Genomic DNA, 18,718 nt, shown 5'->3' with positions numbered 1-18,718 from the left:
TGTGCACACATGCCTGGCTGGTGAGGAGATACTGCACCGACACACTTTATTCGAGCAAATACCCAGTATGTACCTGGCAGATACCTGGAATGCGCCGCTCCTCACCTCTGACAAGCCCCGTTGCGTTTGCCTTCCCAGCCTGGGTTCATGCCTGGCTGATGGGCGGCTGATCTGTTAAATGATAATGATTAGGATTTAATAGGCTGCAATGCTTCGTGTGTCTTCCAGATGGCATAAATTCATGAATTGTAATGCAGTATATATATATATATACTGTGCAGTATTGCAGCCAGCGGGAATAAAATGCTTCAATCCCTGCCGGGATATACCTCAATGCACTCGGGCAGAAAACAGTCACAAACCTCAATACACCCGGGTATACCCGAATTCGTGGAACTAGCCGAGCTCGAATAAAGTGTGTCGCCAGTGTAGGACTGAAAGTGCTGAAGAGATAACTGCTGTAAGGTCTGTGTTGCAAAGTACTTATGTGATGAACTGTCTGTCTCCTGCATACAAAAGAGTAGCTGCCTTATTTTTGCTTTGTCTGCTAAAAAGAAGCTACTTTGTTTTTCTGCTGAAGAAAAAGCTATTTTTCTTTTGTTTGCTGATAAGAAGCTTTTTGTTTTTGGTGTGATGTATGTTTAAGGCTCAAATAAATAAGCCTTATCCAAAGAACCCGCGTGTGTAGTTGCATGTACCCTGCAACAGCAACCAAGACAGGAGGAAAGCATCCTCCAAGACTACCTACCCTCACCCTCTGCCACAAGCACACCCGCTCCCAGAATCCCACCCACATACGCTTGCATTGAGACGGTGCCCGACATCATCTTTCGCGAGCTGTCCCAGCCAGCTAGGGAGAAGTATAGGTTTGCAAGTGGTGGTGTAGCCCAGAAACATGCCATGTACATTTTCAAGCACCACGTGCCCTACGTGTTGTACTGCGGGTGGGCCCACAATGTAATATGAATACTACATATATCAATCGAGCCAAAAGGCTCTTCCTGAAAATTTAAGAAAGACTATTGTGGAGGAATTGCGGCGCTATTTTACAATTAGCGATCATTTAATGAAGATCGTGAGCGACTCCATAAATGGCATTTTGCAGCATACAAGGCATCGTCCCTGGAAGGACGATCTGCTGGGGATCGAATTTGCTGCGTGATTGGTCGTCTGTTCAAATGTTAATTCATTTTTGACTTGTTCATTGTTTTATTTTGTATTCTAAAATGTTTTTACTTACAGTACACCATGAATGTTCTTTTTACTTATTCCACCAATAAAAAAAATGCTGCTTGTTTTAAATTGTATTCTTCAATGTTTTTACTTACAGTACACCATGAATGTTTTTTTTACTAATTTCACCAATAAAAAAATGCTACTTGTTTTAATTGTAATTGTTTCATTGTGTCTCCTTAGGAGTTGGGGGGGTGTTTAACTGGTACTGTCAAAATGTGTGTAGGATTACTGTACAGTAGTTACTGTAGTAAACACAAGAATTTTGCGTTTCAATGAGGCATACTATACAGTACTGTACTGTATACTGTTGGCATGTGCATTACATCAAAACAGTACAGGTGTATTAAAACGCATTATTAGTATTAGTATTATTATTAGAACACGCATACTGTAATACATGTACAGAATAAATGCATACTTTTTATTTTCGGGGTTTATTATACAGTACAGTATGTAAAAAAGTATTGAATACTTTATGAAAATCAATACAAATGGCACTGATTCAGATTCAGCAGTGTGCAAGCATCATTACAAAAAGCGATATCCATCGAAATCCCTCCATTTGCCGTTCTCAGCGTGATGACAAAGTTTCTTTTCTGAGGAAGAAAAATACAAGTATTACTGTAATGATTGGTTCAAATTAGTCTGCCCCCTAAAGAAGTTCCCACAGTCCCCTCGGTCAGGCCCAACAATCATTTTCTCGGGGGGTGTCTCTTGTTCACATACACGCATGCGCCTAAATGTGATGAGACGCATATGCGTTTCAACAAGCTTCCAATGCGCATGCGCCTAGCTGTCCACCAATTGTTCAGTATCTACTGTAGAAGCTGCTCAGCCAATGATATTGCTGGACTACATTTTGGCGAATTGTGACTAAAAGAACTAAATAACCATAAGCAAAGCGATTGTTTACAGGAGAATCGCTTTACTGTGCATTGATATTGATATGGTAAAACACGAATAAATACGGCAGCTGTACCCACTATAGACGTTGCCATTTGGTTGGCGCCGAGCCACTGCCAGTCCCGTAGTCTTGATTATACAAGTAGTTGACAGGTGACAACAAGCCTGCTACACCTGTAGTTGACAGCTGATGAAGCTGGAAATTGTTTTGGTACATGCAAGCTTGCTGGTATCTGTACGTGAAATCCTGCTCAGGCTGCAGGTATCCAGGCGGGGACAAATAGCAAGGGTTGCCGGTCAGCAGGTTTTCACTAACGGTCGGACTGTTATTGGAAGTCGGTGAATTGAAACCAATTAAATCCGAACCATTCTCATTAGACAGATCAAGTGCGGGTGACGCCGGCATGAATGCGACATGAATGTCGCATGAATGCCGCATGAATGCGGCAAAGCGCGTGGCATTCGGAAAAAGTCACCGAAAATATCCGAGAAGTGTTAAAATAAAAGCGGCCGCGGCTGTATGTTGTTTACAGTTTGTTTATATACACACATATATACTAATTAATATGTTTTACATGCACTGAGTATGTACATCCCTGCTTATAGTTACACACTGTTTGTTATACTGTAGCTCTTTGACAGTTGTCTAAATAAAAATAGTTTGATGAAATTGCATATACCAAGTCTATAGTATTTTCTTTCACACACATTTGTCTATGTTGAGACAGCTGGTGGCTTATTTTCAGACTATATCCATACCATAACTGATGATATATATTATTTTTTATGCCAAGTATGTCAAAATGTAATGAACAAACAACCATCTGTAATAGGTAATTTGATAAGTAATTGACAAAAATCTCATGTCAACAACATTGCAGGAAATCCATGAAGGATGGGCAGAAAAAAAATTAAATTTCTTTACAGTGTCATACATTTATGCATAACAGTATGCCGTACACCCTCCCACTGTTACAGTATATGAATGTGTATGATAAGACATGTAAACATTTGGACTGATCATGGTTTATTCGCACATTCTCTGTCCTCCCTTAATTATTATGGAAAAAAGGAGTAACTCCCCGAAAACCCATGTTTTATCAACATTTGTAGGTGAATTCTATTAAAATATACTATATTCAGCAACTGTTCTAAATACCCTATTTCCTCGATTCTAAGACGCCATTGATTCTAAGACGCACCCTTGATATAATAAAAAAAATTGGGGGAAAAAAACATTATATTAAATGTGCAGAATTTTTTTCTGGGGGGAGAGAGAGAGAGAGGGGAGAGAGAGAGGAAGAGAGAGGGGATAGAGAGGGGGAAGGGGGGAAAGAATGGATAGAAGGGTGGAAGGAGAGGAGAGAGGGGGAGAAGGGGGAGGGAGGGAGGGGAGAGAGGGGGGAGGGAGGGGAGAGAGGGGGAGGGAGGGGAGAGAGGGAGAGAGAGAGTGGAATGGGGGAGAGAGAAAAGAGAGGGGGGAGAGAGAAAAAGAGAGGGGGAGGAGAGAAAAGGAGAGGGATGGGAGAGAAGGGGGGAGAAGGATAGGAGGGAAGGGGGAGGGATAGGAGGGAAGGGGGAGAGGGTAGGAGGGAAGGGGGGAGAGGGATAGGAGGGAAGGGGGTAGAGGGATAGGGGAAGGGGGTAGAGGGATAGGAGGGAAGGGGGAGAGGGATAGGAGGAAAGGGGGAGAAGGATAGGAGGGAAGGGGGAGAGGAATAGGAGGGAAGGGGAGAGGGATAGGAGGGAAGGAGAAGAGGGATAGGAGGGAAGGGGGGAGAGGAGGGAAGGGGGAGAGTATGGAAGGTGGGAGAGGAGGGAAGGGGGACAGAAGGTAGGAGGGAAGGGGGAGAGAGTTAGGAGGGAAGGGGGGTAGAGAGATAGGAGGGAAGGGCGGGAGAGAGAGGAGGGAAGGGGGGAGAGAGATAGGAAGGATGGGGAGAGGGAAAGAATAGAAGGACACACAGAGACACACAGACAGACACACAGAGACAGACAGACAGACACACAGAGAGACAGACAGACAGACACACACACACACACACACACACACACACACACACAAAGACAGACTAACAGACACATACAGAGAGACAGACACACACAGAGACAGACAGACACACACATATATACACACACACACACACACACACACACACACACAGATATACACACACACAGATATACACACACACACACAGATACACACACACACACACACACACACAGATATAGAGATGCACACACAGATCTCCTTCTGCACGTGCAGCTCACACAGAGATTTGACAGGGGGAGGGGGGCTGCTGTGAAGACATATCCCTGTCCGTGGGATCTCCACTGAACTTTCTGCACCTCATGGAGGGGGGGCGGCCATGATCTCTCTGCACAGAGGGGAGTGGGGCTATGATCGCAAATATGCTGTTATGCTAAGACCTGGCCGGCATCTGCAGCATATCTCTCTGCAAGAGGGGGAGGAGGGAGGCCTGTGATCGCAGACATTTTTGCTGCACACAGAAAACCCGGCAGGCATCTCCAGCAGCGCCCCCTGGCTGTTTTTTTTTTTTTTTCCCAGTACATCGATTGTAAGACGCAGACCTATTTCAGCCACGTGAAAAAGGGAAAAAACCTGCGTCTAACAATCGAGGAAATACGGTAGTATGCACACTGTTTATGGAATGTGTGTAAACAAGAAAAAACTTAGTGATTACTAAATATGACATATACAAATGTTTCACAGAAATAATTATAAAGTTAATGAAAGCATAGTACATATGAATGAGATGTTTTGAATGTGTAAACATTAATTACTAACAATAAATGATTGTCCAATATACATCCTCAATGAGAGCAACGAGTTGACGGATAAGCTCGAAGTGCATACAAATATACACATACTCTAATTGTTATTTTTTCAGACACATGATATGTAATAATTATTTGTTAGAATTATTTTATAAACAATACATATAGCATAATATATACGCTCAATGTACAATTTCAAGAATCTGCTGCATTATTTTTTTTACAACACATAATGTCACATTTAGCTTATTATCTTACAGTATCAAGAAGAAATGCTAACAATGTTTTAATTTAATTATGAGTTATTACACACAGACATTAATATATTATGTTAATGTAAATACTAATTTGCAGTGACCATTTGATACTCACTGTTTTCACACTCTGCCACCTCTCTGTTATATCCAAGATGTTGCTTAAGATGATCTAAAACATCTGGCACGATTGCTGTACAAAAATTAAATATATTTTATATTCGTTTAGAAGAAGCATATAAATAAACTGTACAAGCAGTGGCATATCGTGAAATGCATAAATTCTGGCATGTGCTATTGCGCATGCACAATCTGAGATTTCCCTTCACACATGTTTATGAATTAGCACCATTCACCAGTGCCAAAGATACCAATGCGAGACAAGAGCACCGACCCCTGAGAATACCGGACTGTAGCAATGCCACTGTAGTAAAAGTACTCAAGTTTTGATACTTATAGTGGTCGAACAGTACCTGTAACTGTATGTGGCCGTGTTCATAAGGATATCAGAAATTGTGAGTTGCATGTCCTTTGCAGTCAACACTTTGTCCCAACCTACACGGACAAACCTGAAATCGCATAACCATTCCTTGCTAGACTGGATTCTCTCCTCAAACCCCAGCAGAATCCAATCCTCTGGCATCCTTCCTGATATTTTCAGTGACCATGCAATAGTGTACTGTGTAAGGAAAATTAAAACGCCCCATTCAAGCCCTAAAGTTCTCCTCACTAGAACGTTTAAAAACTTTAACCCACAACAGTTTCTGGATGACCTTACCAACTGCCTATGGCACAGAATCCATTTAATTCCCGACCCTGATTCTGCGCTCGACTATTTCCAATTCGAGTTCTTAAAACTCTGCGATACCCATGCTCCACTATGCAAAATAAGGGTACGGGGGGCCCACCTTCCATGGGTTACAACTGACCTTATTGCACTCTACCAGCTCAGGGATACCTTGTGGAAAAGCTACAAAGTAACTGGCACTACCAAGGATCTCAATCACTACAGATGCCTGCGGAACATGTGCACAAGGCAAACAAGGCATGCAAAAGCACAATATTACTCTGACAATCTCCACCAAAAAACATCAAACCCAGCTAACTTCTGGAAGGTTATCAACAATATTTTACAGCCTCCTAAACATGAACAACCAAGTAATATCACTAAGGGGGATATTACTGTGACAACCCCCACTGACATTGCAAATGCATTCAATGATTACTTTGTGGGGTGTGCCACTAACTTATTAGCGAAACACAGCCCAAACCACAAACCTGAATCTCATCCTGGGAGTAGCCCCACCCCCTCCCAACACTGTCCACAATTTTCCATCTGGCCCAGCATCTGAAGAGGAGATTACACAAGCGCTCCTCAAACTAAAACTAAGCAGCCAATGCGGACCTGACTTACTAAAATCTAGGTTCCTACGACTTGGTGCCCTAGCCATTGCCAAACCAATTGCTTCCATAGTCAACTCTATGCTGTCTGCAGGCCATATCCCTAAGACCTGTAAAACTGCCAGAGTTGTCCCAATCTTCAAAAGTGGGGAAAAAAACACTGTCTCAAACTACAGGCCAATCTCACTTCTCCCAATTCTATCCGAAGTCATAGAAAAATGTGTCCACTCCCAATTAAGCGATTACTATACCAAGACAAATTTCCCTAGCCAATTCCAATCTGGCTTTCGTCCCAAACACTCCACCGTAACTACCCTGCTAAAAGTTTGCAATGAAATCCAGTGTGGAATGGAACGGGGACAACTCACTGGTGCAGTATTCCTAGATTTGCAAAGGCTTTTGATACAATTGATCATGCTATCCTGCTTAACAAACTCCAGAGCTCTGGAATAGGGAAGCATGCTTTAAACTGGTTTCAGTCCTACCTATCAGGAAGACCCAACATGTGTCCATCTCTGGCTCTAACTCCAATCCCCTGGATATCACCTGTGGTGTCCTGCAAGGCTCTGTTCTGGGGGCCCTACTCTTTTCAGTGTTCATTAATGTTCTTCCCAAAGGTTGTAAGGAAGCCTCAATACACATGTATGCAGATGACACAATCCTATATGCACACAGCCATAGCCTCTCTGACCTTCAACACATACTTCAGTCTGACTTTTTGAGACTCGAAAACTGGATTTCCCAAAACAAACTGTTTTTAAACACTGACAAGACTGTAACAATGGTATTTGGGACCAAGACTAAATTTTTAAAGCTTCCAGCGACTGAGCTCTTGATTAGAACCAACGCTAACACCACCCTAACCCTTGTCACTAGTTTTAAATACCTGGGCATATGGTTTGACTCCCACTTAACATTCGGAATGCACATTGATACCCTGACAACCAAGACCTATGCCAAACTAGGGGTACTTTACAGGAACAAATCCTCCCTAAGTCTCCTGGTCAGAAAGCGTATCGCACAACAGATGCTAATGCCAATTATTGACTATGGAGACATAGTATATGGCTTGGCACCTCAAACCCACCTTAGCAAACTTGACACCCTCTACAATTCAATTTGTTGTTTTGTTCTCCAATGCAACTACAACACACATCACTGCGAAATGCTCAAAGAACTAGATTGGTCATCACTAAAGTCTAGGCACATAGTTCACCTTTCCTGTCTGGCCTTTAAATTCTTTATGGGCAAGCTACCCAGCTATCTGAACAAGCTCCTCACCATTACCACATGCAGCATTTATCACCTGAGATCAGACTCCAAAAGACTGTTCATGGTCCCAAGGCTCAACAAAGTATCCGGCCGTTCCTCCTTCTCTTACCGTGCACCCCAAAACTGGAACAACCTACCAGAGACTCTCACATCCACCACCAGTTTAAGTTCTTTCAAATCTAAGGCTGTCTCACATTTTAATCTGGTCTGTAACTGTTTCATACGCCCATAATATATATTTTCTTTAACTGTGCATGCAATGTCTTGCATATAATGTATACCCTGTTCATTTATGTAACTGTATTTGTAACCATGTATTATTTGCCTTAACTCTGTGCCCAGGACATACTTGAAAACGAGAGGTAACTCTCAATGTATTACTTCCTGGTAAAATATTTTATAAATAAATAAATAAAACAAGAAAACCTTCATTTGTTATTGTGAAGGAACAAAATATTATTAATTTACAGTTCATATACTGTATACTAAATCAACGTACATATTAAAAAAAATATTTGTTAATTGAAAGAGTGAGAATAAATAAAGGTTATTAAAATACATATATGGTACAATAGTTTTATATACCTGACTTGTGTAAGTTGACTTCACATACAGTTGTGGGAAAAAGAAAGTATACCCTCTTTGATTTCTATGGTTTTACATATCAGGACATAATTACAATCATCTGTTCCTTAGCAGGTCTTAAAATTAGGTAAATACAACCTCAGATGAACAACAACACATGACATATTCATGTGTTTTATTGTTTTGTTTTGTTTTTCCCTTGCCCATTGATTGCCAATGTATTTATGTATGCCCCTTTAGAGCTATACATACATACAGTGACAAGCAATGCTTTTTTTGGCAAATGCTTGCTTTTATTTCTTTAAATGTATTTTGATTCTTTGCTTTTTAATATTTATGATATTTATTTTGTGTTTTTATTTTGAATTATGTCATTTTTTGTTGTGTTTTTAATTGTTTACTTTTAGGTTTTTTTGGAATTTGCTTTTTAATTGTGGTTTATTTTTGGTCTTTTGATTTTTAATAATGGCGTTTATTTTGAGTTTTCTTTTATTTATTGATTTTTTGGGGGGTGTTTTAATTTGTAATTCTGGTGTTTATTTGGTAGTTGCTTTATTGATTGATGATAATTTTGTTGTGTTTACTTGTTTATTGTTGTTTTATTTGGTGATTGTTTTGATTGAATTGGATATTATTGGTGGTTGTTTATTTTTTAGGTTGACCATTGACTGCCAAGTATTAAATCATGCCCATATTATATGGGCATGATTTACCACTTGCCAATCAATTGGTTTATTGGCATTTCTAATGTGTTGATTTTTCTATGTAATGTATTTGATTTGGGGCCTGTTTTTTTTTCTTCACCATTTATTGCTATAGTGGCAAATTATGCCCATTTTATATGGGCATGCTTTAACACTGTGCCAATCAATGGGTAGCGCAAAACAACAAAGGGACTCCCACTCTGCTTAGAATAAATGTAATGGAGGGGGACGAGGAGATGCTCCTCTGGATAGAGAGGTATATATAGATCTACAGCAAGACAAGTAAACCCACTTGTTGGCACTCAAATCCCCCTAAATGGATGTGTTATGACATTATGACAAAACTAAATTTTTAACATAAATCCTCTAAAATAATGGTCGTATTAAAACAATGATGCAGAGTTGGATTCCTCAGACACCCTTGTAGGTGTTGGAATCTATATAATAATGAAGGAGTAACGAACACTATGATGATCAATCTCCTTAGATATAATAACCAGTAGTTGCAAATCTAATATCCTGTCTATGAGGGCAGGGACATGAGAGTGTGAACACCCAAAAATGCCTAAGGGTTATTGCACTCAGTATAGTAGTTCCAAGTTAGAGTAATCTAGACTTTTTGACAATTGAATGATGCATGAAGATGTTTGTAAAAAAATGTAACCAGCTAGGTCATAATGTCAGTCTGAGTACCAAAAATGCATTCGGTTGTGTCATGTGAAAATCAGATCCATCTGGATAAATGAAGTATACTGTATTTCCTAGTCCTATAGGCATGGGTAAAAGTGAAGTCCCTATAATAGTGGATAATCATAGTAGCTACAGATCTGACTTATTAAGGTAATGCAGGTAGTTGATCCTCAAACTGTAGAACTCTTGAGGTTATTCATGATCAATGCACCAGAGTAAACCTGCATAGCCCTGTAGGGTTCAATCATTAATGCCACTAGTATATTCACGTGGTAATCAGTGTACTGTAGCATATGTGTTAGCCATCATTTAATAGTAGTTATTGCCTGATACAAATATAGCCTCTATTGCTGAAAATAGTGGGGTTTAGGTGCAAACCTACAGTACTAACACCAAATATTAACTCCTAAAATAGTGGCAATTCACTGTATAGTATAATGATGATTCCCTAAGTATATATAATAGCAGATCCCTTATACTAAGTATCCATGAATGTGTCCACTTGAAAAACTGACACTGTTATTAGGTATACATAAACAGTGTAGCCAAATATTGCAAAGTAGTTGTATGCAGCTGGTTAGTATAGGAATCCCATAGGACTTTTACTTTTAGCCTGTGTAAAACACCCTGTAGGTTGCTCGGCTTGCCTGGAGGCTATTTTGCTGATTCTTTATATCTCCCTATTGGAATTACCACGTGAATATACTAGTGGCATTTAATGATTGAACCCTACAGGGCTATGCAGGTTTACTCTGGTGAATTGACCAGGAATAACCTCAAGCGTAACATTATGCAGAGCCCAACAGACGCAGACCAGACTGAATTACAGTAGGTCAAATACTGTCGGCCCTTATTCTACAACATCAAACTATGTTGGATCAAAAAAAAACATCTTATCTCAACAGTTGGCTGACCTTTCTCTCCTGGAACCTTCGCCTAGGATTCCTACTCCCAAGCATTATACTGGAGGCTTGCTGTGGGTTCCTAAACCAATGTGAGATACAGTTTGAGATGATATGGCCCCCACTCAATTTTCTTCTGGACACAAAAAGGTAGCCTATGTGTGTTCATTGTTGTCAGGGAATGCATTGGCCTGGGCCTCTCCAATCTGGGAGTTACATACTGAATTGACCCAGGATTACCTCTGCTTTAAGCAGGAGATCCAACAAGTCTTTGACACCCCCGCTCGCCCCGATACTGCGGCTTCGTCTCTTCTCCATATATCACAGGGTCGTAGGTGCGTAGCCAAATACGCCCTGGAATTTCGGACCATAGCGGCAGAGAAACGCTGGAACCAGGAAGCACTCATCGCCGTCTTCTGGCAAGGACTAGCTGATCCGGTGAAAGACGAACTCGCTGTGCACCCCAGGCCCAAAGTATTGGAGGAGCTAATCACATAAGCCATCCGCATGGACCAGCACCTCCAGGAACGACGCTCTGAATGTCAACAGCCCCGCTTCCTGCCATTCGTTGCCTCGTACCCACATCCTCCTTTGACCTCAAGACCCCCTTTCGACTCCATTGCCAGCCCTGGAACCTCCTGAACTAATGCAGATAGGTACTCAATAGACCCGTACATCCACAAGGGACTACCGTCGGAACAAAGGTTTGTGCTATTACTGCGGGTCTCCGGAACATCTGGTACACTTCTGTCCTCTGTGTCCGGGAAACGAACACACCCAGTGAAGTACAAGGGGCTTTCCCTGGTTTCTATTTCTCCACGCCCCCTCCCCAAAGAAGAGATTCCCTGGAAGCTCCTGATTCCTGTTTCCCTTAAGGGATCAACATTCCATGTATCTACATCTGCCTTCATCGATTCCGGTGCCGGCGGAAACTTTGTGGATCAAGCCTTTGCCATCAGTAACAACATTATGCTCATCAGTAAAGAAGTTCCTATCAGATTAGAAGGTATTGATGGCCGACCGTTACATCCTGCTTTCATTTCCCAAGAGACTCTCCCACTCATCCTATCTTCAACGAACGGGCATACTGAAACCCTAACTTTCAATGTAATCCACTCCCCCGGAACCCTGGGTCTGCCTTGGCTTCAGAAGCATAATCCCCGCATTGATTGGAGATCTCATACGCCGATGCAATGGAGATCAAGCGTAGACACAATTCCTACACCGGTTATTATTCCTTCTACATTGCTCGCAGGGATTGAGCCTTCTACCTCTCCTACTTGCATTTTGCCGAAGGTCTACTCTGATTTCTTGGATGTTTTTAGCAAGACGAAGTCCGAAGTTCTACCCCCTCATAGATCTTACGATTGTCCTATTGATCTTGTTCCAGGCTCTACACTCCCCAAATCTAAATCCTATCAGCTGTCCTTACCAGAGACCGAAGCTATGGATGCTTATATCCAAGAGAACCTCAAAACGGGATTCATTTGTAATTCTTCTTCACCCGCTGAAGCCGGGATCTTTTTCGTGAAGAAGAAGGATGGGACACTTAGACCCTGTATTGATTACTGGGGTTTCAATTGTATCACGATCAAGAATCGCTTCCCTCTTCCCCTCATCTCCGAACTGTTTGATAGACTCCAGCGGGCGAAGTTATTTACCATAGATAAATGGTGTTTATGGTGCATCACCATAGATAGCTCATTATTGTACTGATAATTCCTTATACCATAGTGGATCCAGGTTTAGGGACATAGAGTATAATCCATAACATCCCAGGGTGTGAAACCAGAGGCCTGGTGGTTCCCACGCGGGTACCCCAAAATAGGTCTCCTAATGAGGGTGTATTACACCCTGGGGAAATAACTCAATCAGTCCAGCACTGGAGGGTAAAATAATAATGGGCCTAGGCCCTTTACCTCCCTTAGTGGTGTCCTTGATGCGTGGATCCGTTCCTGCGTGCAGTCCTCTCAGGGTAAACATAAACAGCAGAGGTGTAGAGGAGCACAGCAACGTTTCTTGGCAGCATACCAGCTAGTGGATCGCCAAAATGAGGGTAACTCCAAGCAGGGATTAGTATTAAAAGAATACTTTAATGGTCAGTGCAAAGCAAAACAATGGTAGGAGCGCACCTACTGCTGTGGGTGCGTGTTATACCCTTACCCACCTCAGTATTGGGGACTGGCCAGGTCTGCGGCCATACAGGCATTACACCGCAGCGGACACTACCAGTATCTAGTTATGCCTTTCGGCCTCTGTAATGCCCTGGCAGTCTTTCAGGATTTAATTAATGAAATATTTTGTGATGTTCTCAATTCTTTCGTTATTGTCTATATTGATGACATCCTTATTTTTTTCTAAGAACCTTCAAGACCATATTCTGCACACCAAGCTCATCCTTTCTTGTCTCCAGGTCAATCATCTTTATGCTAAACTGGAAAAGTGCCTTTTTCATCATTCCTCCACCTCCTTCTTGGGATATATTATCTCCAATAGGGGCTTTTGTATGGACCCCGAGAAACTCAAAACCATACTAGACTGGCCTCAGCCTAAATCTTTTAAAGCTATCCAATGGTTCCTGGGCTTCTCTAATTATTACCGGAAATGTATCCATAACTTCTCCACCACAATAGCTCCCATCACCGCCCTTACCAAGAAAGGGGTTGATCCCACAGCTTGGCCACCTGAGGCTGTCTCGGCCTTTCAAACTTTAAAATGAGCATTTGTCTCCGTACCCATCCTCTGTCACCCAGACACCAGCCTGCCCTTCACGTTGGAAGTTGACACCTCAGCTTGTGGGGCAGGTGCGGTGCTTTCTCAGAGGTGTTCCCTGCAAGACAAGCTTCACCCATGCGTTTTTTTCTCAAAAATGTTTTCCTCTGCAGAAAGGAACCATGACGTGGGCAATAGAGAACTGCTAGCTATCAAGTTGGCCCTGCAGGAATGGAGACACCTTCTGGAGGGTTCTCGTGAGCCTATATCGATTCTAACCGACCATAAAAATCTTCTTTATATTGAGAGTGCACGTCGCCTGGGATCTCGCCAAGCCCGTTGGGCACTCTTCTTTTCAAGATTCAACTATACCTTATCCTACATCCCTGGTACTCAAAATGTGAAGGCTGATGCCCTGTCCAGACAGTTTTCCCCAGAGAAAGGGTCCGAAGACGCTCCTGAAACCATCCTACCTCGGAAACACGTTATCTCTGCTGCCTCGCTTCACATCCTGGACAAGATTGTAGGGGCTCAAAGATATATTCCGAGAGGTCTAGAGGTAACAAAAGGAGGGACTTTACGCTGCTCCTAAATTTTGATCCACGATTTTGGAATGGGGTCACTCTTCTCGCTCAGCAGGACATCCTGGTTTTAAGAGAACTTTGGATCTTATTCAGTGCACTTTCTGGTGGCCCAACATGGCAAAACCTATTCAAGAATTCACCAGTACCTGTCCGGTATGTGCGCAAAGCAAGGCTCTTCATCAGAAACCGTCAGGCTTACTTATGCCGTTACCTGTTCTGGAACGCCCCTGTTCCCATATCTCTATGGATTTCATTGTAGAATTACCAGCCCCCAGAGGTATGAACACTATTTTAGTAATTGTAGATCGGTTCCCTAAGCAGGCGCACTTCTTTCTCCTCAAGGGCCTCGGAAGGGCTACGGTCCCGAAGAACGCTCCTGGCAATCTCCTGAGGACATTCACGCTCTGGTACTTCTGAGACAGTTCCATAAGAAATTTCCACTGAAGCCTTGGGAGGATCATCCTGAGGCCAATCCTCAAGGGGGGGTACTGTAAGGAATCAGGAGCCACGTCCACTTCGACGTGACCCCCCCTCCCCTACCTCCCGCGGGGTCCGCAGCATCTCCCCTTCTGCGGTATCTCCATCGTTGTGCCGTCCGGTCTCCCAAACAGGTGGTCGCCATCTTGCCGAGACCCGCACAACCAGTGCTTACAGAGCGAGTGTCTCTGGCTTTAATTTATTCACTGCTCCCTGTCCTCGGCCATGCCCCCGGCATCCGCACTCACACCCCTCGGCACAGCTGTTCTCCAGATACGGATCCAATGCCGTCCAACCACAGAGTGCTCCATGGCACACCCCTGCTCTGCCCCCTGCCTCCATTGGATCACCTACCTTTATAACCCCAGTCCTTCCGTTAGTTCATTGCTCTGCATAGTCTCATTCACAGCAGTTGTGTTTCTGTGCTGGGCTTTCCTTGTCTACTTTCTCAGGTTCTGACCCAGGCTCGGCTGACTACTCTCTCTGGCTCTCGAACTTGGCTTCCTCCTCACTACGTGTACCTCTAAGACCCTCGGACTCGGCTTTAGTACCACAACCACCTGGACATCTCCTATTCCTGATCCTCGGCTTCGGAACCCACTACGGCACTTCTACTACCCCAGATCCGGCAGGTACCTATCTCACTATATCGTTACTTCCTGGCTGGCTACGCTACCACCACACTCCAGACACGCTCTCTCCGCTGTGGGTGCGTGTCTCTATACGGGGATGGGTCTTGTCTGTTGGCAGCAGAAACGTAACAAAAAGAAACCACCGGGGCATTTGGTCAAATACACCACATAAGTTGTTGTGCATGCAAATAATGTGGTTCTATTCATATGTACTTTGTGTTTTTAAGATTTTTTATAGCAAGTGTTTTTTTCCCACTTTCGTATTTGCTAAATTTTAATTGCTGTACATATTTTATTTAATAATGTTATACTCTGAGTGTGTTCTGTGGTTTGGGATGTTATTTATGGTTCTTTCTGGCTTATATGTATCTTATTGTTGGCTTCTAAATTTTATCTTACAGTATGTAGACAGACAGCACCAAAAATGAAGCAGCGCTTAGCACTAACAATAGGACATTCAGTTCAAGTTTAGTAGTATGCAGTAATCACTACCACTTTTTTTGTGAGTAACTCCCACAGTTCAGTACCGTACAATGATTATACAGAGCTGATATTAAAAAATAAGCATGCTAATATTTTTTTTTTAGAACACTTCTTCCTTTCATTTCTGGAAATTACTTTATTAATATGTGTTTGCAGGTAGAGTAAATCTAATAATCCCATAACTGGGTTAAGGCATACATATATTTAAAACGTTTCTTAATTAAAAAACTCACATGGGTTAGCAGGCTCATCATATGATTAAAGTGTGGACATAGAGAGAAATTATTTTATTAGAGATTATTAAAAGTAAAGGCCAATAAGTAAATTAAATTGGAAGTACAAAATCTGTGGAAATGTATTTAGTCATACCCATCAATAAAATATGATAGCTGCATTACAGAACACTGAAAAAACAACTTCATTGCTCATATTTACTAAGTTGTGCTATTCCTTAAGATATCTTCAGTTCCAGAAGACAAAAACAACCAATATAATTATTTCAGTAAATTAAACTTTGGTGTAAAAAAAAACACACACGTGTTAAAATAATATCAGCAGACATTTTTCAATACCAGCAATGCTTTTGTTTAACAGCAAAAAAAAAAAAAAAAAACACATTTCCGTGGACCTTAGTTCTCTGCTATTTAAGATGTTGATCCATAAAATTAAGCAGTGTTTGATTGGGTCTGTAGATGTTTTTTAGTTACCTACCTACAGTATGGAAGAGTACTGATAAGAAATCAGAAATGTATCCAGATTTGCTCTTCCCGTGACCTCAGGTAGAAAAGTAAAATGCCATAGCGATTTAGTGCATGCCGTGATCGTAGCTAAACCACTTCTGCCCAGTAGTGTCTCGGAGCTTCTGTATTTCATATACTTGATAGGTTATACTACTGTAGTGTGTAGGTACAGCAAGCTATTCAGTATTCAGTGGCTGTTTCTACAGTGGAGTACTATACAGATGTAGCAGGACTCACTGTCTCCAGATCCAAAGCTAAACAAAGCTGAAAGCCACGTCTCCAGAGAGAGTGTTGTTGGGACATCATTGCAGGATTGGATCTCCCGCTGCAATAATCCTGCAGCACGGGACAGTCTCGGACCTGTAACCGTGATTAAAAGAATAAAGCTTGCTACATCTGCATGTATAAGATTAGTACCAGTTTTTTAAAGCCACCAATAACCACTTCTTCTTCCCATGTACTCTTTAATCCCTTTTCAGTATGTAGTTTGTGAAAAATAAATTAATTGACAATTAAACCGAGTGTCAGTGAGGCTATCTACACTATTTTAACGAGAACATGTGAGAAAAGGGGCAAAGCCACAAAGTATTGACATTTAAAAAAAAATATTGAAAAGGATTAAAAAAAAATAATAACAAAAGGCAAGTGACTCATAAATTTGTAGAGTTCTTTACAGTAGTTCACTTCTTTGTAGAAAAATTATCATATAATACAGGTGCGCCGACGAGTATTCTAAAACTTCTAAAAAATCTGGGGCTATCACCAAAAAGACCCAGGTACATGCTGGGTACATGCTGCCACATTTTAGTGACATTTCTGCAGAGACTAATGGCACATCGGATTAACACAGCAGGGGTCCCTGGCAGTCCCATTCAGTTTGAATGCAAGGGACCCCCGCTGTTAATCAGATGGGCCATTAGTCTGCCTGCAGAAATGTCACTGAAATGTGGCAGCATGTACCCAGCATGTACCCAGCATGTACCCAGCATGTACCTGGATTTTGTTGGTGATTGCCCCAGATTTGTTTTAGAATACTAGTCGGCACTACAGTATTACCAACAGTGATTGACTTAAAAACACATTTCCATTAATATTTACAATCACATATATGTGTATTATACTACAAACGTATCTTGATAGCACACAATGTACAAAAATGTGTCTGATATATTGATACAAGGGAATTGTGCACGCTGTCCCTCCAAATGCTCTCCCTCTACTTTCTAGTCTCCCCTGCAGCTCCTAGTCTCCCGTGATCAGCGGGACACACTCAGCACATCAAACACAAAAATAGGAGTGCATGGAGAGAAAACGAGAAAGACCGAAATTAGTGCATAAATCTTTATATGACAAAATAAGACTGTATGTGGACCTTTGGTTATGGGTTATAAAAGTATTCTTGGAGATTTTATGAAATATCCTGCAAATATACATATCTTTGTGTGATGTTATATGTGTATTGGACTTTTTTATAAACATTTTTTATTATATAATTTTATTGTATGGCTTTTATTATTTGTATTTTTATCATAAGCCGTTCAGCAGTCATGACCAATATAACCATTCATATTAATTATGTTTGGGAATGTTTTAACAAGTTTTTCATATATTTTGAATATGATTTAAGTATAAGTTGGTATAGTAATAGTTCAATAGCATTATTTAGCGTGTTATATTCCTATAGCAACAAGTATTGATATGATATTGATAACCATCCTCAGCCACTACCAGGCGGGAGGCCTACCCACATACCCTTGGGGCCAATACCCTCTTCCTCCACCCCCAGTACCCACAATAAAAACAATACACAGCCCCACAATAAACATCATTATATTTATTAAATACATAACCCACCCCCTGTGCCCCCCCATAAATACATGATTTATTATTTTACATACAGGGTTAATACCCCAGGCCCACGGGAGTCCTCGGTGGGCCTGACGGGTGTCCGTAGACCTCACAGTAGCCCAGCACCATGTTTCAAACAGGGTCTGGAGGCCTATGGGTGGTCCCCGCCAGGCGCCGTGGTCCACCAGGTGGTCTCCGCGGGTCTCCACGGGTAGGCCCGCAGCTGTCTGGGGGGCCCTGGGTCAGACCCACAGGTGTCTGAGGGGCCTCGGGTGGTTCCCACAGGGGTCTGGTGGCCCAAGGGTTGTCTCTATGGGTCCGCGGTGCCCCCACAGATGGGGCCACTGGTTCTTCCCCACAGGTGTCCCCCATGGACACGCCAGCCGTTTACCCGTGAGAAGCCCGAGGAGACCTCAGGTGGTCTCCAAAGGTCCCCCGCAGACCAAAAGGAACCAACCCTGTATGTAAAAAAAATAACAAAGCAGGGGTTGGC

Source organism: Ascaphus truei, chromosome 3 (assembly GCF_040206685.1).
Source record: "Ascaphus truei isolate aAscTru1 chromosome 3, aAscTru1.hap1, whole genome shotgun sequence".
Taxonomy (NCBI): Eukaryota; Metazoa; Chordata; class Amphibia; order Anura; family Ascaphidae; genus Ascaphus; species Ascaphus truei.
Note: the sequence above shows the minus strand (reverse complement) of the source record.